A 22,111-nucleotide genomic window follows, 5' to 3' on the forward strand; every position below is an offset into this window, starting at 1 on the left:
CCAGCTGAGAGTTGATTATGAAGTATTCTACCATTACTATTATTTTGCCTTCAATCCCACTGGACATGCTTAGCATTTAAATACCCTATTATGAACAATTTCGGTACATCTCTTGTGAGTTTTTGAAATTGGCCTTTGAAGAAATTTAATTGTTCGCCGGTGCATTGGAATGGCAAATATGCTCCAGCGATGAAATAAATTCACTGAATGGTTTCAACTTCGATTCCCAAGCTTTCAATAGCTTTAGTTTTGAATGAAGGTAAAATTTTATGTTTAATTTGCCGTTGGACAAAAATGGCACCTCCACCACCCATTCCAGTAAACTTGTCAAATCGATGAACCACATAATGTGGATTGCTTCTCAATTTGACATTTGGTTTAAGAAAAGTTGCTGTCACAATGGCAATATGGATTTTGTGAACTTTGAGAAAATTATAAAATTCATCTTCACTCGAACATCATTTAACATCACTGTTAAATTTTAAATTCATTATAATATTATTTGCAAATTGCCATCCGATTTGAAATGCTTCAAAAAGTGATGAAGTCGAATGCATTCAGATGATCATTTGAAAAAGTTGATCTTGTAGGTAGATCATTTTATTTTCGGTTATATCGCCTAAATCGACTTCGTTTAAAGAAGCGAATGGCATTGAAGGTAGATTTCTACCTGTTTTAATAGTGTGTGCCATTAGAAGAAGATGATTTCGATCTACCTATTAATAAATTGTGTTTGTTAGAAGATGAACTGGAAGGCGTTCCTGTATTTTGATTATTTACATTAGAAGAATTAAGAGGTATTCGTCTACCTGTTCCCAAGGCATAACTGTCATTAGAAGTAGATGATGACGAGGTTGATCTACCTGTCAATAAATTGTTTTCGTTAGAAGACGAATTGGAAGACGCACCTTTTTTTGTTTTAAATTCGAAGAAATAAGTGCCTTAGAAGAATTAGGCGTGGCATTTGTAACGGTTTTTTGATTTTCAGGTAGGTTCTGTAAATATTTAAGGTCAAACGGATTTGACTTGTTGTCTAAGCGAACGAGCGTTAAAAATTTTTTCCCTGACAGGACATTTCAAATAATTGGATTTATGATTTCCATCGCAATTTGAACATGAAAATTTATCAGTGGTTTCATTCATTGGACAAACGTCTTTCGAATGCGATTTACCACAATTCAAACACCGTATATGACAATTTTTGGTTCCATGGCCGAAGCCTTGGCAACGACGACATTGCGTTAAGTTTGCAATACGATTATGCCGTTCCCAATGAATTTTATTGTGGGAAATGAAACGTACTTTTTCTAAAGTTTTCAAAAATTTTAGGTAAAGTTCATGGGAAATTCCAGAGCGTGGTTTAGAAGTACCATTCGCTCTTTTTTCATAAGTATTACTTGGAAAGGGGCAAAACCAAGCAATTCTTTTAGTTCATTTTTAATTTCGTCAGTACTTTGATCATTTGATAAGCCTTTCAAGACAGCCTTGAAGGGTCTGTCTGATTTTATATCATATTAATAAAATTTATGAAGTTTCTCGGACAAATATCGGATAAGACGTTCGTAATCTTCCAATCCATCAACCAAGACTCGACATTCTCCTCTTCGTCCGATTTTTAAATGAGACTTTTACTTCCGGGAGAAAAGTAGAAAGCTCAGTACGGAATGCTTTGAAGTCGGAAATCATAACCGTCACTGGTGGCATAGATTGATGTTTCTTCCCAGAACGACAAGCATCAATTTTGGGAATTTTTGAAAAATTTTCTTCTATGTCGCTACAATCGGATTCAGGAAGAATCTCGTAGATATTGTTAGACGGCGTAGAATCAACGAAAGGGAAATCCATCCGTTGTCTTTTATTTTTACATTCAGATTCTATAAGATCGTGAATGTTATTAGAAAAATGTTGAATAACGGATTGTGATTTATTCCGTATTGAATTATTTCTAGCCTTAGGCTTGTTGCCTTTCCGGTTGGACGCAGGCATTTTTGAAATGAATGAAATTTGAAATTGAATTAACTAGGCTAAATTAGTCCTCGATTAGACTCCTAGTTTGGAAAAGTCTTGATAAAGACTGATTTTGTGGTAGTCTTAATAAAGACTGATTGGTTAAAAGAACAGTTCTTTGAATAGCCTTAAGGAAGGCTGAATAATTTCTTAGTTTTGAAAAAGAGTGATTATATTAGAATATCACTTTTTATATAGCCTTGAGAAAGGCTGACTAATTATTAGTCTTTAAAAAGACTGTTAGTGATTCAGGTAGCCTTGAAAAAGACTGAAGCCTTGAATCAATGAAACTCTAGGTAGCAAGAAAAAATTTCCAGGAGCCAAGAGCTATACGCGTGCCGTGCGAACGACTGTTCAACACCGACGTTACCAAAAGCTTTATTTCACCAGTTTAAATAACGACTAAAAACCTTACTCTTTAAATGCGGCATACACAAATGATATCGGAAAGTTTCTCTTAGATATTTTAGAGTCCCGAGTGTATGCTAACGTGTTATGACGAGTTTAGGAAAAAAAATCAAAATTTCGAAAATCGTGACTGAAATTTTTCACAAGTGATTTTCAGATTAATAAAGGCAAAAAAACGTCGATCAAAAAACTCACTGAAGAAAAGTTTACTACTGATTTGTGGTTCTCACTGAAACTGAACCAAAAAAATCAGCTGTGAAAAGTTCACTAGTGAATATGCTCCTCGACAGAAAAAATTTGAGAAAAAAGTTAACGCATGGAATTGTCAAACAGAAGATTTTTGGGGAATAAATTTTCACAGCCGTTATATCTCAACTCTTTGCGCAACTTACATAATGAATAAATTCGCAAACGAACAATAACTGAAGCTTTCTGAAAATTTTCAGAAGTTTTAGCTCTTTTAATTTGATGCTCTGTTAATAAGTAGATCAACAGTTGTGATGTATTCGAAATTTATTCAGCACTACCGGTGGTGGTGGGGTAATACTATCAATAAAAGCAGCAAGTACTGTAAGTAATAATAGTTATAATGATAAAAATAATACAATAATAAAAAAACAATCACAAAGCATGTTATTCGAACATTAAAAATATTACCCAATTTGAATATCATACGCAGAAGTAACAGGAGCACAGGCCATCGCTACACCTGCTGTGTGTTTGAGACATGTAAAATGCTGCGCTCCTGATACTTTCGTCGCTATGATCATCATTTGAAATGTGGAAAAAATATAACTGTCCTACGTGCATCGAAAATATCGTAGTCATTATTTCTCATTTACGAATTTGTTCAGTCGAATTTTTTTTTTCAAAATCCTACTATTTTTTTTAAATGCTAATTTCAAATGCTAATAAATGCGAAGTTTTATTGTTTAATGCTCAATCAATCTCTGTACCAAGTCTGTCTGAATGCGCATACTCACTTTTGTTTCGTAACATAACATCATATGAATGATTGGGAATTGGGAAAAGTGCAATTTGTTTTGAGAAACACGGCTAAGCATTTTGAAAGCCAAAACCGGATAAAAACTTTGGGTGCAAAAAGCTGAGATGGAGTTTTCAGCGTTCAAAATCTACCGGATCAAAAATTATTTTATTATTTTACTCTACTTAATCGTGTTGCCTTCTGCTAAACGTGTAAAAATCTGTAGACATTTTTAAAACACTATGAAATGCGTATTAAAGTTTCTATTCGGTTGTTGCATTCAAAAATAGCAATCAGAAATAAATTGCATTAAATTGTTCAGAAGATTTGTTTAAAAACCTTCAACTTATACTAAAGATTTGCTTCATAACTTCACAACAGTTTATTTTTTCAGTTCCGTCTGTTAGGTTCTACTCAAGTGCCAATTCTTTGAGTGTCAATCTATCGCGTGATTTATTAGATCACGAACTAAAAATCATTCAAATCAGAGTAGATTTTTCCTCTAACCTGACTTTTTTTTCATCGCTTCGAGGTTTCAACTTCCAAGCTAAAATGCAAAGGCAAAGAAAGAAAGCTTTTCCCCATCATACCTGTGCGTGTGTGTGTTTGTGTCATCTCATCATTTCACCGCGCGACATCCCATCATAGAAAGAAGAAAAAGAAAAAATCTAAGCCCCCGGCCCGATGCTGACTTTAGTGCATAAAAGCACCTTTCCCAAGCAAGATCGGGAAATGGATCCCATTCATTCACCTCCCAACTTCAATCAGTCCACGTCCCAACCTCGATGGGAAGAGGAGTGAGGGGGGGGGGGGGGGGGTCTCCTGCTGAAGCATGATGAACAAGAGAAGAGGAGGTGATGATGGCAATGGTCGTCACACTAAAGCGCACACATACACATGCGGACACCGACTCACCTCACAGTGACTATCCGAGGGTGGAAAAACGATATCCTTCTCGACAGCTTTCGAATGGAGCAGGGAAATAACGAAATGTGCGATGAGAAAAAAAAATTCCACCCAAAGCTAGAGCACTCAGCGACGAATGGGGCCCCCGTTCTTCGGAATGAGGCAGGAGGAGTTCGGTTGGTGGGAAAGCAAAGTATTACATTAGTATTTTGTTCACATCATTTAAATTTGTATTAAATTCCCCATACTTTTCAACCCAAATCCTCTCTGCCCACTCTGCCAAGGTGGATGAACAAGAAGGTTGTATGGGTGCTGAGTTCAAACTTGACTTGTGCAAAGGATTCGTGCCCTGGAGTGTGAGGTGAGGAGAAGATCCACGTGAGATGATGATACCGTGATATCGGAACTTCGCCCGGCCAGACATCCTACGAGTTGGTGGAGTACCTGGAAGAAAGATGAAGCTTTAATATAAATTATAGATGCTTTCCTCGAAGATCCATCCTCATTTTTCCTTCCTTCGAACCCTCAACGGTAGCGGGCAGAATTTTCATCCGTTGTGAAAGTGAGGTGGGAAATGGTAGATCACGAAGTTCTCCTTCCTGAAAGCTTTCCACCCCCAACTCGTTGGGCTGGTAACCACCCATGGTCTGGATGCACTCCAAAAGTGAACAGGAAAAAAAAACAGTCACGAGAATAGTTCATTTTGCTATTTCTTTTATCATTTTTGTGTAGTCTGGGCATCTCTTTCGGGCTCGTAGTAGTTGTTTTGTTTTCGCTTCTAGTCTGACTACCAGCGGGCGAAAATAGTGGTGGTATTTTTTCGTCTTCCAAGACACGAGAGAGTGCTAATTTTTTCGAGCTATTGCTTTTAAAACTGTAGACCAGATGGAGTCCACCCCGGCAACATACGGTGGAGCTGCTGATGATGAGGGGGGCTGGGGCATAGGAAAAGCTTAAATGATTTGTTCTGCTTTTGCTAGACTCGCGCGTACTGCTGGAATCAACCAGAAGCAACTGTTTGTAATGGAATTAGCGAAAAAGGGAGAAGATTTTTTGCACATAGGGAATTCTAAATTAACTGGTCGGAAAATTGATGCAACGACGAGTGAATTCTGACGTCGCTAGGTTTGGTTTGTGTGATGCTACCTTAGCTAGTGAAATTTTCGGACACATCGAACTTGCTATGAACGGTATTTTTTGCTTAAAATTTTAGTTAAAACAGTCAGAGTCGGAGCACAGGATAATGAAAAATCAGGTCAAGGTATGCTCTCAACAGCTTCTAAGGTCAGTAATATTTTACGACAAATGGAATGTGACAGAAATTTTCAAACACATAAAGCTATCGAAGCTTGAAAAAAAATTCTTGTGTAGCAGGCGAACTGTTCCTGTGGTTTGGAGATCGAACCTCACGTCACCATCCGAATAACCATCTATTAATAAATATATGTGCCGAAGTGCCGGACAAAATGTCCGTCGTATTTCTTCAAACAAGACAGTTGCTCTGTTTTCTTTTGGGTGGATTTGGCATCATACCATAACCGAAAAAAGGATCTTGAGTCGTCATCCAGGTGATTCTTAAGGACTTCAACGTTCTCAACACTCTGCCATCAACTTTATCAGAACTCTGCCAATAGCAAGAAAATACTAGACGCGCACTTCAAGAAGAGCAAGATGCAGTTCACGGCAAACCGACATTCTGCGGCGAGGAAAGTGACCAGGATTGTACGAAGGTACGAAGTTTTAATGCCAGGAGTCAAACAGAAGGCTCACTAATTCGTGTTAGCTAAAAAGGAAACTTGAGTGAATATAATTCCGTTACTCTGTGTGAATCGTAATTGAAAAAGAAATATGTGTCCCTGTCCACCATCTTCATTGGAACTAACAAGATCTTTTTTTTGTCACTAACTTTTTCGTTCGCCTTTCCCCCGTCTCTTCTCGATGGCAATTAATTCGATATCTGTCGAATTTAGACATTTTGCTCCCAGGCCCCTTTTTTACCCCGTTTTCCACAATATTTACTTCTCTTTCATTCTCTTCCGTGTAACATCACAATCCCCGACAACGGAAGACCGCTCCAGTCGATGGCCAGCATGCGGGCCACTCGCCGGATCTTCGTAGCCTGGGGGTGTTTCCCGCGGACCCACACGGACCGAAGGATGCGGCCAACTTAGATATTTACCAACGCCATCTGGAAGACTCTCATGGTATATTCAATGCCAATCGTCAGCTGAAAGCTAATCCAGCTCGAGAATCCTAATTCGAAAATCCGCAAAACCCGATACGACATTACCTAATGATACTATTCCAGTTTTAAGTTAATTAAGATTAGAAAATACCCTTGGTATCTTAGAGCTCAAGCAGGGTGTTTTGAAGTTATAATATATTATTGAATAAAAAAAAAAAGAAATACGATTTGAAATTTGAACAAAACATTTTACCGATTTACTCATTTTTTACCTTTCTACCTTTTTTAAATATATAAAAAAAAGGTTAGCATTCGCTCAAAACTTTGAAAAACTTTTCCGAAGTCGAGTGCCGTATAAGGTCTTCCAAGAAGTATTTACATTATTGTTTTTATTTTCTGTTTTATGATTACTTTACCGGGTTATAAAAACTTTTATATAAAAAATAGCATATTTTTTTAACAATTAAATTGATGCAGTTAGGTTGAATATTCATATATCACATTCGCCCTGAACTGGTGAGTTTAATTCAAAAAGGAAAACTATTATTATCAGGAATAGGAATAAAATGACATCTAATAAACCGTTAAGGAACCTTCAAACCCCGGTTCGATACCGGCACTGATGTTATGCACATTGCAATGACGACGAAACTGATTCGGTCAGGTGTAAATACACTCACAGATTGAGAAAGGTTCCAATTTCTCTAACTTTGACACAGATGTCACCTACGAACTGAAGGTGTGAGATGTGTGTTTCTAGAATAAGGAGTGTATCGAAAATAAGTTATCTACATACATTTGTGTTGTACGCATGTGTTTGTGATGCGTTTGGCTGTCAGCTTTCGTTTGTTAACTTGTTTGTGCGGTTGAAATTCTGCGTTTTCAAAATGTCGCGTATTGAAAATGAAGTGAAAATTAAGGTTCTGGACACATGGTTAAGTGAGAAGCGAATAACTATGCGAAAATTGACGAAGCGGTTTTAAATTCATCATGCCAGTGTTAAAACCATCAATCATAAGTTTGGGGAACACTATTCTTTTGATGAGCTACCAGGAAGAGACAGAAAAATCGGTTCTTTCAACCCGGTACTGGGCCAGAAAGTGGTATCTCTAATCGTGAAGAACAAATCAATGTCAATACTTGATTTGGCCAAAAAAGCAGGAACGTGTGTCGGAATGATCCAGCGTATCAAGAGGCGAAATCACCTGAAGACCTACAAGAAACATAAAATCTCGAAACAAAGTGTAGAACAGAAGAAGCAAGCGCAACAAGGGCTCGGAAATTGTATTCGTGTCTTTTGCAGTGTCCGGGTGCGTTTTGATGGACAATGAGACTTATGTAAAGGAGGACTCAAACGCCCTTCCAGGTCCACAATACTTTACTGTCGTCGTTGGGGAGGATGTGAGCGATGCGGACAGGTCGATTCAAGTGGAGAAATTCGGTCGAAAGGTACTGGTATGGCAAGCAATATGTTCCTGTGGTTTGTAGTCAACCATTTTTTTACACTACCGGAACTATAAATGCAGGAATCTATCGATCTGAGTGTCTCCAGAAGAGATTGCTGCCTTTATATAAGAAGCATAGTGGAGGTGTAACTGTTTTGGCCGGATCTAGCGTCGGCTCACTATGCTTAAACCACTCTCAATTGGTATGTGGAAAAGGGTATAAATTTAGTTGAGCAACATATCAATCCACCAAATTGCCCTCAGCTTCGATCCATCCAACGTTACTGGGCAATCGTGAAGAAGACTGGTTAGGCAGCTGGGAACCTGCAGGAGTTCAAAAAACTTTGGGCTCAACTGTTAAAAAAATGCGATGCAACACTTGTACGGAACTTGATGAAGAGTGTTCGATTAAAAGCTCGAAAATTCGTGAAGGAATAACTTAAATTTCATCCGGTTTTCATTATGCTCAAGTTTAAACTCGTACAATCAAGAATCAACTTTTAGTTTGAATAGAATATCGTTTTTTATTATAATTTGAAAGAAAAATTTGTGGATAGCTTATTTTCGATACACTCCTTAGTGCGGTTCACGTGGACCATTTCATCCAATAACAACTAATATTTCTATACGCAAAAGCATGTTATTCTTGTTACAGACAGGAACGTTGTCGATTGTAGAATACTTTGTAGTTTCCCTTTCCACAGTACGTTATTTCGTTCTTACTCTAACTTTATCACACTCAGCACGGAACAACGATTAATGAAATACTCAATATTTTTCTCAATGGACCAGAAAATTGCTGGTATGTATGTGTGTATGTGTACATAGATGTTTTAACACAATATTTTTGCTTCCTCTGTCCTTTGAGTCAGAAAGGGGAATGGAATCGTGTCCTTTTTGGTACCTCTGGGATCCACAAACAGCGTGGACAGCATCGTCCAAAGTCTGCACACCTAGTAACAGTTCGGCTGAAAAGTTCGTATCGTTTAATAGAAACACACATTTTGTTGCCAAAATTCGTTTTTATTATTCAACATAATTGCCATCAGAGGCGATACAGTGATTATAGCGATCTTCCAACTTTTCGATACCATTTTTGTAGTACGATTTGTCCTTTGCCTCAAAATAGGCCTCAGTTTCAGCGATTACCTCTTCATTGCTTCTAAATTTTTTACCAGCGAGCATTCTCTTGAGGTCTGAGAACAGGAAAAAGTCACTGGGGGCCAAATCTGGAGAATACGGTGGATGAGGGAGCAATTCGAAGCCCAATTCGTTCAATTTCAGCATGGTTTTCATCGACTTGTGACACGGTGCATTGTCTTGATGAAACAAAACTTTTTTCTTCTTCAAATGAGGCCGTTTTTTTTTGAAATTTCGTCCTTCAAACGCTCTAATAACGCTATATAATAGTCACTGTTGATGGTTTTTCCCTTTTCAAGGTAGTCGATGAAAATTATACCATGCGAATCCCAAAATACAGACGCCATAGCCTTACCGGCCGATTGTTGAGTCTTTCCACGCTTTGGATTCGGTTCATCGCGTGCAGTCCACTCAGCTGACTGTCGATTGGACTTCGGAGTGAAGTGATGGAGCCATGTTTCGTCCATTGTTATATATCGACGAAAAAAATCGGTATTATTTCGATATAACAGCTCCAAACACTGCTCAGAATCATCAATTCGTTGTTGTTTTTGATCGATTGTGAGCTCACGCGGCACCCATTTTGCACAAAGCTTTCTCATATCCAAATATTCGTGAATAATATGTCCAACACGTTCCTTTGATATCTTTAGGGTGTCAGCTATCTCGATCAACTTCACTTTACGGTCATTGAAAATCATTTTGTGGATTTTTTTCACGTTTTCATCGGTAACAGCCTCTTTTGGACGTCCACTGCGTTCATCGTCTTCGGTGCTCATATGACCAGTACGAAATTTTGCAAACCACTTACGAATTGTTGCTACGCCCGGTGCAGAGTCTGGATAACACTCATCAAGCCATTTTTTGGTATCGGCGGCACTTTTTTTTTATCAAAAAGTAGTGTTTCATCAACACACGAAATTCTTTTTTTTCCATTTTTTTCACAATAACAAAAGTAGCTTCACTCAAAATGCAATATCTCACAAACTAATAATCAGACAGCTGTCAAATTTATACACGTATCTTTTGAAGGTTGGTACTAACTGAAAATGGTATGGATTTAATTCTAGTGGCGCCCTCTCATAGAAACGATACGAACTTTTCAGCCGATCTGTTAGTTTGATTGCATGTTAAATGTTAAATCTTTGAGATTGTGTACATTCGTTACTTTCACTCACTTCCTCACAGTGTAGCATTCACTCATCAATCATCATTCATATCCCACTATGCGGATGTAAAAAATACAGAAAATAAATCGACAAACATAGAAACAATCAGAGCAGATAGAAAAGGTTACTGTTAGTAGATCAATCACTTGGATATCATTTCTATATAATTAAAGTAATAATCGTGAGACTATATAAGAAACCAGGCCAAGACCGAAGCGGAAACAATGCGAAATTTTCCAAAGTTTCATCGATGAGTATATTTAAAACACAGAAGCAGTTGGTAGAATGCAAAATACCGATACAATACAGATGCCCATCTCAATGATTGACCAGTTGACCGGGTGAAGCACATTTCTTGCCCAAGTGACAAATTCTATGGCGAACTTGCAATAGAAGGTACTGGTATCTTTCGTTGCAAAGTGGTTACTGGTTACTGTAAAGGAATCTGTCCTTTGGGCTACAAGCTATCTTATCATCTCGATAGACGGGAGCCTATCATGTCGATGATGCCTACAGAGTTGCTAGTGTTCATTTGGGCACTAAAGCCTAGTTCGTCCGGTATGAAATATCTACAACTCTGTAACCCCCATCCTCGGCCAGAATAGCCCATAAATGGATTAAAAATATATTATTATTATTATTTTTATTATTATTAATATTACTAGCTGAATTACCCGGCGTAGCTCGGAAATGTTTAGAGATGGTAATGTCGCGAAAAATGTTTTCGAAATAGTCCTGCCTAGTGAAATACTCGGATTGTAAGCACAACTTAGACGGAAACCCGATTGGACACTACATCGTACATGCCCAGATTCCTTACGGCCAGTGTCCCTTCTCAGATCTCACAATAATCATAATTTTCACGATATTCTCGTCATATTGAGTCAGTTTTTTGTTGTTATGTTTTTCGTAAAATTCGATCAATTTTAGCTTACATTTCCCATGTTTGAAGCACTTGTTAGTCTCCCTTTTCCTTAAAATAATTGGTAATCTTCTTTGATGTAAAAATATTATCTGTGTTTGTGAAGAAGCATCGTTTCTCGTCGAATAAATTTCGCATTGAACTCCCCTTTTATTAGTAAACTTACTACAACTCTCCTCCAATAATACCATCTAAGTAGTGTAGAAAGTATCGGCGCTCTTCAAAAAGTATCGATTTCCACCTTTGGTATATGTGCCAAACGTGGTGACGATTCGTTTGGTTGTTTCGTAGTTATGTTATGTAAATTACATACACTCGCGTTCAAAGGCAGATAAAGATTAATATTCCCTTAGTTCTTTGAATTCCCCGGCGGAATATAACCAGATTTTTTGAAATTATCAATTATTTCCATTCGAAATAACAATAGCAATACTAGCACGACTTTGAAATGCTTGCCCCTCTCTTGTTTTACAAAATATGGGACTCCTTCTAGTTCAAATCCCTCTCCTTGTTTGACGATAAATGAGAAAATTTATTCAATAAGCATCTCTTTTTAGAGGCACTTGCTTCAAACTCCACTCTTTTGATCACCTCTGTAATGAACATCTAAGCTCGTCGAGAAAAATCTAAACTGATTTTGTTTCAAATTCACCCTGTTAGTAAACACTTACTATATCCCCCCCTAAAAATATCCTTATTGCAACCTATGAACATCAATAATAACTTGTGCCAAGTTAGGTGTTGTTTCGGAACTATGTTCGATCATTTCAACAATTTGAGATTTACACCCCCTTGAATGAGACTCTTCTTTTATACTCCCCCCTTCTAAAAGTACTCTTAAGATCCAAGTTTGATAGTAGTCCGTTCTGTAGTTTCGGAGTTATGCTGTTACAAACTTTACACCCCCTTTTTAGAGGCACTTGCTACATCCACCCCACTCGAATATCCTTATAATCATATCTGAGTTGTGCAAAAAGTATCTATGATCTAAAAAAGTATCGATTCTCTTCAAATTAGACAATTTTTTTCATGACCCCCCCCCCCTGTTAAGAACACCTACTACGCCCATTAAAATACCCTTAGGACCATCTCAGAAAAGCATAAAGTATCTGTGCCAAGTTTGATGGCATTCCGTTCAGCAGTTTCGGAATTATGCCGTTTTAGATATAACACCCCCCTTTTTGAAGGCACTTGCTGCATCCACCCCCCGATATAGTCATATCTAAGGTATGCAAAATATTTCTATGGTCTTCAAAACGTATCGATTCATGTCAAGTTATATGAATATTTTTCATGACTCCCCCTGTTAATGACACTTGATACGCACCCTCCCTTATAAAAATACTCCTTAAGCCATCTCTGAAATGCAAGAAATACCTGTGGCAAGTTTGGTGGCAATCCTTTCAGTAGTTCCGAAGTTATGACGTTACAAACATACACACTTACATCCATTTATATGGTAAAATCAGCCTCCCAATTTTTTTTTTCATCTAACTTTTTTTTTGGTAAAGAACTCGAAAATATTCGACACGTATTTTTTTATTTCAATATGGTACGTGCAATTTTCGAGATATGATTTTTTGAAATTTCGCGTTTTTAAAAATGAGCCTTTATTCAACAGCCTATGCTGTAAAATCTAATAAAGATACAAAAATTCGTCCAAGACATGAAATGTGCGTCTTTTCCTTAGCTTTTCAGATAAGCGATTCCATGAAGCAACCTTTATAGTTTAATTAATGAAAAAAGTTAAAAATTAATAAACAAACGAAAAAATTTCAAACTTGGGCCTAATTTTTTTCATTTTTTAGTTGAAAAAAGAAATTTTAGGGGTTTACCTCAATCTTGGCAAAGTTTCAGAGTGGAAAGATCAATACTTTCGGAGCAGTGAATTTTTCAATCACGGCCCGCACGCGCGGAGTGTACCGCAGCGCAACTCGCCCGAATACGGGCTTAACTTGTCAACACATGTTGCGCCACTGATCGAATCCTAACTTTGACAGTTTATTGTTAGTAGCATCCCAGTTAAAATCGCGATTTAAAAATGAATTCAAAAATCAAAAACAGTTCGCTTTTACATCTCATTCAAGTCAGTCGATATAACAAAACCGCTTACGTTCGGGACGGAAGAATCCAAGTACAGTATTGTGTAGAGAACAATAGAACGACCTCGAAATGAGTGAACCAAACGAACAAAAGCTACCGCCGACACGAAAGAATACAATTGTTGTTGACTTCAGGTAGTGCAAAATTCGACCTTCGATACGAGAACTTGAAGGTTTGCTTAACGAGCAAATGCATCTTGACATTAAACGTGTGCATTTACTTCAATGCAATAAGACGAATAATGTTGATTACTTCCAATTTTATAAAGAGTTGGATGCAATTCAATTCGCAAAAGACAATAACAATGTGCATTATGTGGAGCACGAGAACATTAAGTACAACATTCCAGTATATATGGATGATAGTGCTACAGAAGTGCGTGTGCATGATCTTCACTCAAGCGTCACGGATTCTTATATTCGCAAAACTATGTCCCAATACGGAGAGATTCTCTTTATCGAAAAAGAAAACTGGAAGAATTTTTTCCCCGGTATTCTAAATGGCGTACGTTTATCACGCATACACTTGAAGAGGCCTATACCTTCTTATGTGATTTTCGGTCAAGATACAAGAATTCCGTGCAAATCATTTGTTACGTATGACAATCAGATGGCCACATGTCAATATTGCCAAAAAACTGTTCACTATGGTAAGCCATGTGATAAACTGGACAAGGAGACAACCACACCAAAGGGCAACGGTGCTTCCTTCACACCAACCCCAAGCAACCACAAGCAACTCCAGTACATCTGTGACAGCCACCAACAACAATGAAGCCACCAACCCTTCAACGAATCCATCATCATCCCCTATAGAACAAAGTACACCAGCTACAGTTAACAACTTACCCTCCAACCAACCAGCAACTGCAATCAATGTACTAGAAGGTGCATCTACAGATACTAGCAACGAAAAGAAGACGGAAATCGATAACAATTCCAACGATGCGGCAATGGATGACGAGACGAACCACAAACGAAGTGCCCCTCAATCCTCGCAGGAGGGAAATGGAAGCTCCTCTCCCCCTAGAAAAAGGTTGTAATGAGATCCACCTCAAAAAAAAATATTTAAAAAATCGGCTCGATCGGCCACGTAAAGCTTGTTCGCAAATAGGCCTGAATAAAAATATCTTTTAAATAAAAATAAAATTAAAAACATTCGTTGCGTCGGGTTTCTTCTTCCCTTATTGAGAAATATGATGTTTTGCAACATTGGATTGCATGTTTTGTGTGCACCGTGTAAAATTGTTTGACTTTAATTATTATTTCAGGGGAAAATTGTTTTTCTGCAAAATATGAATATTCGCGTGCGGGTCGTGATTGAAAAATTCACTGCTCCAAAAGTGTTGATCTTTCCGCTCTGAAACTTGGCCAAAATTGAGTTAAACTCCTAAGGCTTATTTTTTCAACTAAAAAAAGAAAAAAATTAAGCCCAAGTTTGATTTTTTTTATTTCATTATTATTTTTAACTTTTTTCGTTAAATAAACTATAAAGGTTGTTTTATGGAATCGCTCATTTGAAAGCTAAGGAAAAGACGCACATGACATATCTTGGACGATTGTATCTTTATTAGATTTTACAGTATAGGCTGTTGAAAAAAGGCTCTTTTTGTAAACGCGAAACTTCAAAAAATTATTTCTCGAAAATTCCACGTACCATATTGAAATAAAAAAATACATGTCCAATATTTTCGAGTTCTTTACTGAAAAAAAAAGTTAGATGAAAAAATTGTTTTGGGTTGCTGATTTTGCGTGGAATGTCCCATATATAGATTATTATTATTATTATTATTATTATTAAATTCTTTTATGTTTCGCCTTCGGCTTATCGGTGCATTAGCAGATTATGTTGGGATGATAATGTGACCTCGCAGATCAACATAATTTACTAAGCAGATACGTAATCGGAATTTTAATTTATCATGTGCAATGCAGCACAAACCGTCACTAACGAGGTATCAAAACCCCCAAATAATTACTGTTATTGTTTATTTAACCTTGCACACGAAAAGATGCTATGAAAATTTGAAACTGTTTTAAATATTCGAATGTTTCAATCGGTTTATGATTCCGTTGGGTTCGTTTTCTTTGCTATTATCGTTGCAAATATTTTTAAACGAAAATACTGTTTTTATACGGAGAAAGAGAATCTGGTGCGCTTCGAATGACACTGAAGGTTCACTCTCAATCAAGCCCATGCAATTCAGTACTGGACTGGATCCTCGACTCGACAGAAAAGATGCAAAAAATATTTAAAGCTGACCGCACATTTTCAGCCGAAAACGTTGGCCGAGCAATATGAAAAGTACCACCAAATATATAGGTCCGCACTGGCACAGGTTACAGTTTGGGGTCCGTTGATGATGGTTCTTGAGTCTGGTCTCGACAGTTTCATCGGTCGCTTCTCCGCACACCTCATCGAAGCAGATACGACGTGAATGCACTGACCCCCAGACCGGGTTGCGCGCCTACAATTGCGGTTGCCAGTAGTGGAAGCCACTTACCGAGCTTGTGGTGTAGTATTAGCACATCATTATCATAAAAAAAAAGTTTTCACTCTGTTCTAACTAACCCTGACTTTGAAAATCCCAGACGGTGATGTCCTATTTTTAGCTTCCGACTTCCTCAAAAGTTACGCAGTTTGAGGCCTACTTCGGTATGAAATGAGGGCATTTCTGGATGTTAAACAAGTGGCTGAGTGTTCTGCAGACGGAAAGAGAGAGAGAGAGAGAGAGAGAGAGATAGAAAAAATGAAATGCATAATACATATTCATGCGTTTTGGACCTACACTTTGTACCGTATCGGAGTGCAGGGTGTCAAACAGAAAGAAAAAAGTGCATTTTGCTTAAAGGCTGGGAAAACAAGCAAAGCTACAATATCCAGCCGGAACAGAGACACCGAGGCATCAGGTAGTACAACAGAACTTATGCTAATTTTAATTGGATTCGTTTCACACCAGGGTGCGAAAGGTTGGCGGTCGGTCGGTTCGCCGAATCGGGCGGAAAGGCGGAACCGGGACCCCGAAAAAAGGTACACACTTCTTGTGTGTTGAAACGTCCGCACACCAGCTCATTGCGGAGTGAAAACAACCTGTTTTTGTTCGGCCTGCGTTTCCGTGTTTTTGATGGTTGCGTTGCAAGCCGCTGTTTTTTGTTTCCTTTGTTTCCCAAACCAAAAGCTGTATTTGGCTACTTTGGACTCGATTGTTGACAAATCTTATTTGGCTGACTGTAAATTCCTAGCCAGCGGGTCTCGTATCGGTTGGTTTTCTATCGACCAGAGAAAGAAGTCGATTGATTTGGTTTGTCCCGTTTGATTTACCGCGACAAATAAAGCATGGGAAGTTTACTTTTGACCTACATAAAAGAAAAAAAAAACCTGCCGAGCCGACAACGAATCGATAGATGACTACAATTCAATATCAATTAGCACATTTTTTTTTGGTGACTACGAATTTTGAAATGAAAATGTTTGATGAATTTTCAAAGACTAATAGTCACTGCAGTTGTATTTTTAAAATAGTGTGTCAAAAATATCTACCTATAATTATTACTACCAATTTTATATTGACTTTTATATGGGATCCTAAAATTTCGAGCTTGTGTCTTGAGCCCATGCTCAACACAACTTTGGCTACATGATTTTAAACTGAAGTTGGCAGATTCGAGAACACGTGACTTTCTGACCTCACGGAGAAGAATTAAATAGAAGGATTAAAAAAATGTCGCGTAAGCTGTGTCTGAATTTTCGTCTAGCAGTAATCAAAAGGAAAGGTATAGTTGAGTAATCGAGTAGAATTGTTGCGTAGTGAAGGCTCATGGAAGTAATGATTCCAAACTAGGTTTTAAGTTTGTAGCAAAAGTTCTGATTATTTGTTACTTGTCTGTACTGAAATTGATCACTTTTACTACTCGAGATCTTGTTCTGGTAAACTGCCTACGAAAAGATGTTTGGTAGGAAGAGAGAGCGAGAGAAATTGTGTACAAAGACACTCGGCATGAATCACGATATTCACACCAAAAAGTTCCAAATCCAAAAATTCAAAATTATACCCAAAGTTGGTAAAAAAATCGGTGAGCCGTCCTGGAAGAATTTCCTATTAGGTTGCAGTCAGAGTGAGCGCAAAATTCGGAGCGATTCAATGTGTATCGCGTTCACTCTGACAGGTTTGCTCGCCTTGACGCTTCGCATGTCACTCGTGCAGCAACCTTGGTTTTCAAGAAAAGTTCAGAAACCTTCCAATCCAAATAGAACTTCACATTGAAGAGCCGGAGTTTTTGATCAAAGTGTTTTCAAAACTTTCCAAGTATTCAGGTGAGCTGAGAAAGTCTTCAAAAGAAGTATTAAAACGCTTCCGAAGAAGTTGGTATTTGTTTTTAAAAATGTTTTAATAAAGTTCTAAAATATTTCCAAACGAAGAACATGGGAAATATTCAAAAGATTTTAGAAAACATGTTTGGAAAAATTACCGTGACAGATTTAAAAAACTTTCAAACAAACTGAGCTTAGAAAAGCTTGGAAATATTTTTATTCTAAAGTTAGAATAGCTTCAAATACATGCTTGGAAAAGCTTGCAATATAAGCAGAAAAAAATCAAGCCAATTAGGCATGGAAAACCTTGAATTATAGCTTAATAAACATTGGAGCTAAGCTTTGAAAGCTTTCAAGCTTAGTTTAGAAATACTTCTATGGTAAGCATAAAAAAGCTTCCAAACGAAGCTTGGTAAACTGAAACCTTCCAAGGAAAACTTTCGAAAAGCTTCTAAAAAGTTATAGAGAAAAGTTTCAAGCGAAAAGTTTCAAGGAAACATTAGGTTAAGCTTTAAAGAAAAAGTTTCAAAGAAAAAAAATTAAATGAGACGTTTTCAAGGAAAATCTTTGAAAAATTTCCAAAGGAAAGCTTTGGAGAGCTTCCAAGGGAAAGCTTTTAAAAACTTGTAAGGAAAAGCTTGGGAAAGCTTCCAAGGAAAAGCTTCAAGAAGCTTTCAAGAAAAAGTTTTGAAAAGCTTCCAAGGAAAATCTTTGAAAAACTTCCAAGTAAAAGTTTCCAAAGAAAAGCTTCCAAGGAAAAAATTTGAAAAGCTACCAAGGAAAAGCTTTAAAAAGTTTCCAAAGAAAAGCTTTCTAGGAAAAATTTTAGAGAGCTTTAAAAAAAAGAAAAACTTTGACAAGCTTCCAAGTAAAAGCTTCCAAGGAAAAGATTTGGAAAGCTACCAAGGAAAAGCTTTGAAAAGTTTCCAAGGGAAAGCTTCGAAAAGCTTCCAAAGAAAGCTTCAAAAAGCTTCGATAGAAAAGCTTCCAATAATTTTTTTAAAGAGCTTTCAAAGGAAAGCTTTGAAAAGCTTCCAAGGAAAAGCTTCGAAGGAAAAGCTTCAAAGGAAAAGCTTCCAAGGAAAAGCTTCCAAGGAAAAGCTTCCAAGGAAATGCTTTGAAAGGCTTCCAAGGAAAAGCTTTGAAAAGCTTCCAAAGAAAAGTTGAGAAAACCTTTCAAAGAAAAGCACTTCAGGAAAAGCTTTGGGACGAAGGGAAAGTTTTGAAGAAGCTTTCAAGGAAAACCTTCGAAACTTCTATGAGCTCCAAAAAAAAGTTTTGGTATGTTTTCAAAGAATAGCTTTAAAAAACTTCTAGAGGAAAGCAAAAGGACAAGCTTCCAAGGACAAGCTTTAAAAGAGAAGCTTTAAAAGAGAAGCTTCCAAGTAAATGCTTCCAAGGAAAAGATTTGAAAAGCTGCCAAGGAAAAGCTTTGAAAAGTTTCCAAGGGAAAGCTTCGAAAAGCTTTAAAGAGAAAGCTTTGAAAAGCTTTGATGGAAAAGCTTCCAAGGAAAAATTTGAAAGAGCTTCCAAGGAAAAGCTTTGGAAAGCTTTCAAGAAAGAGCTTTGAAAAGCTACCAAGGAAAAGCTTTGAAAAGTTCCCAAAGAAAAGCTTCGATGGAATAGCTTCCTAGGAAAAATTTTAAAGAGCTTTCAAAGGAAAGCTTTGAAAAGCTTCCAAGTAAATGCTTCCAAAGAAAAGCTTCTGAAGAAAAACTTTGAAAAGCTTCCAAGGAAAACATTTGGAAAGCTACCAAGGAAAAGCTTTGAAAAGTTTCCAAGGGAAAGCATTGAAAAGCTTCTGAAGAAAAGCTTCAAAAAGCTTCGATGGAAAAGCTTCCAAGAAATTTTTTTAAAAAGCTTTCAAAGGAAAGCTTCGAAAAGCACCCAAGGAAAAGCTTTCAAGGAAAAGCTTCCAAGAAAAAGCTTCCAAATAAATGCTTCCAAGGAAAAGATTTGAAAAGCTGCCAAGGAAAAGCTTTGAAAAGTTTCCAAGGGAAAGCTTCAAAAAGCTTCAAAGAGAAAGCTTTGAAAAGCTTTAATGGAAAAGCTTCCAAGGGAAAGCTTTGAAAAGCTTTCAAGAAAGAGCTTTGAAAAGCTTCCAAGGAAAAGCTTCCAAGAAAAAGCTTCCAAAGAATGCTACCAAGGAAAAGCTTCCGAAGAAAAGTTTCGAAAGGTTTCCAAGGAAAAACTTTGAAAAGCTTTCAAAGAAAAGTTTAGAACATCTTCCAAGAAAAAGCTTTTCAGAAAAAGCTTCCAAGGAAAGCTACCAGGGAAGAGCTTCTCAGGAAATGCTTCAAAAGTTTCGAAAAGCTTCCAAGGAATGCTTTCAAATAGTAGCTTCGAAAATCTTCCAAGAAAAGCTTCTTAGAACTTCCAAAGAACACCTTCCGAGGAAATTCTTCCAAGGAATAGTTTTAAAGGAAAATATTTAAGGAAAAGGTAATGCTCACAACGAAAGGCTTCGTAAAGCTTCTCAGAAAAAGCCTCGGAAAGCTTCCAAGGTAAAATTTCGAAAAGCCTCAACGTGAAGCTTCCAAAAAAAAAAAGCTTTCATGAAAAATCTTTGAAGAAAATTTTTTCGAAAAGCCTCAAAGGAAAAACTTTAAAAGCTTCCAAGGGAAAAGCTTCCAAGGTAAATCTTCGAAAAGCTTCCCGGAAAAGCTTCGAGAATATGTGAAAGGCTTTGAAAAGTTTCAAATAACTTTCATGGAAGATTACAAAACTTCCCAAGGATAGCTTCCAAGGAAAATCATTGATAACTGTACCAAAAAAGTTTTGATAAGCTTGCATAAAAGCTTTGAAAAACCTCATAAAAAAGGCTTACAAGTAAAAGCTTCCAAGGAAAGTTTCGAGAATCTTTGAAAAATTTAAAAGGAAAAGCTTGCAAAAAAAAGCTAGGATAAACTTGCAAAAAAGCGTTCAAAAGATTCGAAAAGCTTCCAAAACAAGATTTTGGAAAGCTTCCATGGGAAACTCACAAGGTAAAGTTTCGAAAAGCTTTCTAGGAAAACTCCGAGAATCCTTAAACAAGTTTGAAAAACATTCAAAAATTCAAAATCGCTGAAAAGCTATAAAAAATTCATTTTTTTACGTTTCACTTTCTGCTCATCAGTGCGTCAGCAGTTTATGTTGAACTGTTATCGCCACCTAACGGTTCAAAATAAACCACTGAGCAGATTTGCAACGTGCCGAAAGAAACGAAACTAAGTGGCGACGCTGAAAGCAAAATGCAAAATATGAGAATAGTTTTGTACACTTAGCACAAAACCGGTACCCATGCGGTTCCAAACCCCTAAATAAACGTTTCCAAAGAGGCTCTAAGGAAAATCCCCAAGAATGGCTGTTAAGGAGAAGCTTTGAAGAGCTTCGAAAAACTCGCAAAGAGAAGTTCCGAAAAATAACAATGGATACTCGGACATCAGAAAGACTATGGAAATTTTTTCGGGGAAGCTTTGGAAAATTCTCTTGGAAAGATTCTTGAGAATCTTGAAACACGTGGGAAATTTTAAACGAAGGCTGAGAAAAATTTATTTTCACTTAGGGGTAAACCTAAGTTTGTGCTTAGGGCACATGACCGTTTTTACTTTTCTTTACGTTTCGTCTTAGAATCGTCAGTGCAGAGCAGTTCAAATTGAACTGCTTAACGCAAACTTAAACAGTACAACTTGAACCGCTAAGCAGACGTAAAGTTAATGCTATTTGCAAAACACTTATTAATACTCTGCTCTGCACTGATGAGTGTAAGGCGAAACGTAAAGAAAAGTAAAATCTATTTTGTTTTCACTTGAGAGAACCAAAACTGACACGATTTTCAGTTCACTGACGTTGAAACTAGGTTCAAAACTGGCTTCAAACAAACGGTTTGACAGCAGTTAGGATGGAAACTGGGCTAGGTTTGGCATCAAGCGAAAAAAACATAAGAATAACTGAAAACCTTCCAAGAATGCATTAAAGCAGATTATGAATGTGCCAAAAGTTTCTAGAAACATTAAAAAAAAATTCAGATGAGTCTTTCGATACTAAATATTATGAAAACTTTTCAGGTTAGAAAAATTCTCTGCTGCTGTATTTGTGATTGACAGTCGAATTGAAGGAAGTCTGCGTAAAGGGCGATTCTTCTACTCATTACACTATGTCCAATTAGCGTTCCCAAAAGAAAATTGTACAATATTACAAAAGATCTTATGAAAGTTTTCAAGAAAGCCGAACAACGATTCTAAAGAAGCATAGAAACGTTCGTTCGAGGATGTGATGAACAGTAGAAGAACAGAATAAAAGAATCCTCACACTTCCCAGACATTTTTACCTCCGTGCCGTGAGCTGTCAAGTTTGCAGTAGCTTGAACTGGAAAGTGATCGCAGCAATCGGGAGATTTGAAAAAATCTTCCAGTCTGATCCGATTCTTGTTTTCACATAGGCAATTTCGAGAATTAAAAATTTAAAACGTGATAACTGAGTATGAAAGTGCTTTTATAGTATGTTCACATTAGCGCTGATATCAAGTGATATACAGATAAACTTGATATT

The sequence above is a fragment of the Malaya genurostris genome, chromosome 2 (genome assembly GCF_030247185.1).
Source record: "Malaya genurostris strain Urasoe2022 chromosome 2, Malgen_1.1, whole genome shotgun sequence".
NCBI lineage: Eukaryota > Metazoa > Arthropoda > Insecta > Diptera > Culicidae > Malaya > Malaya genurostris.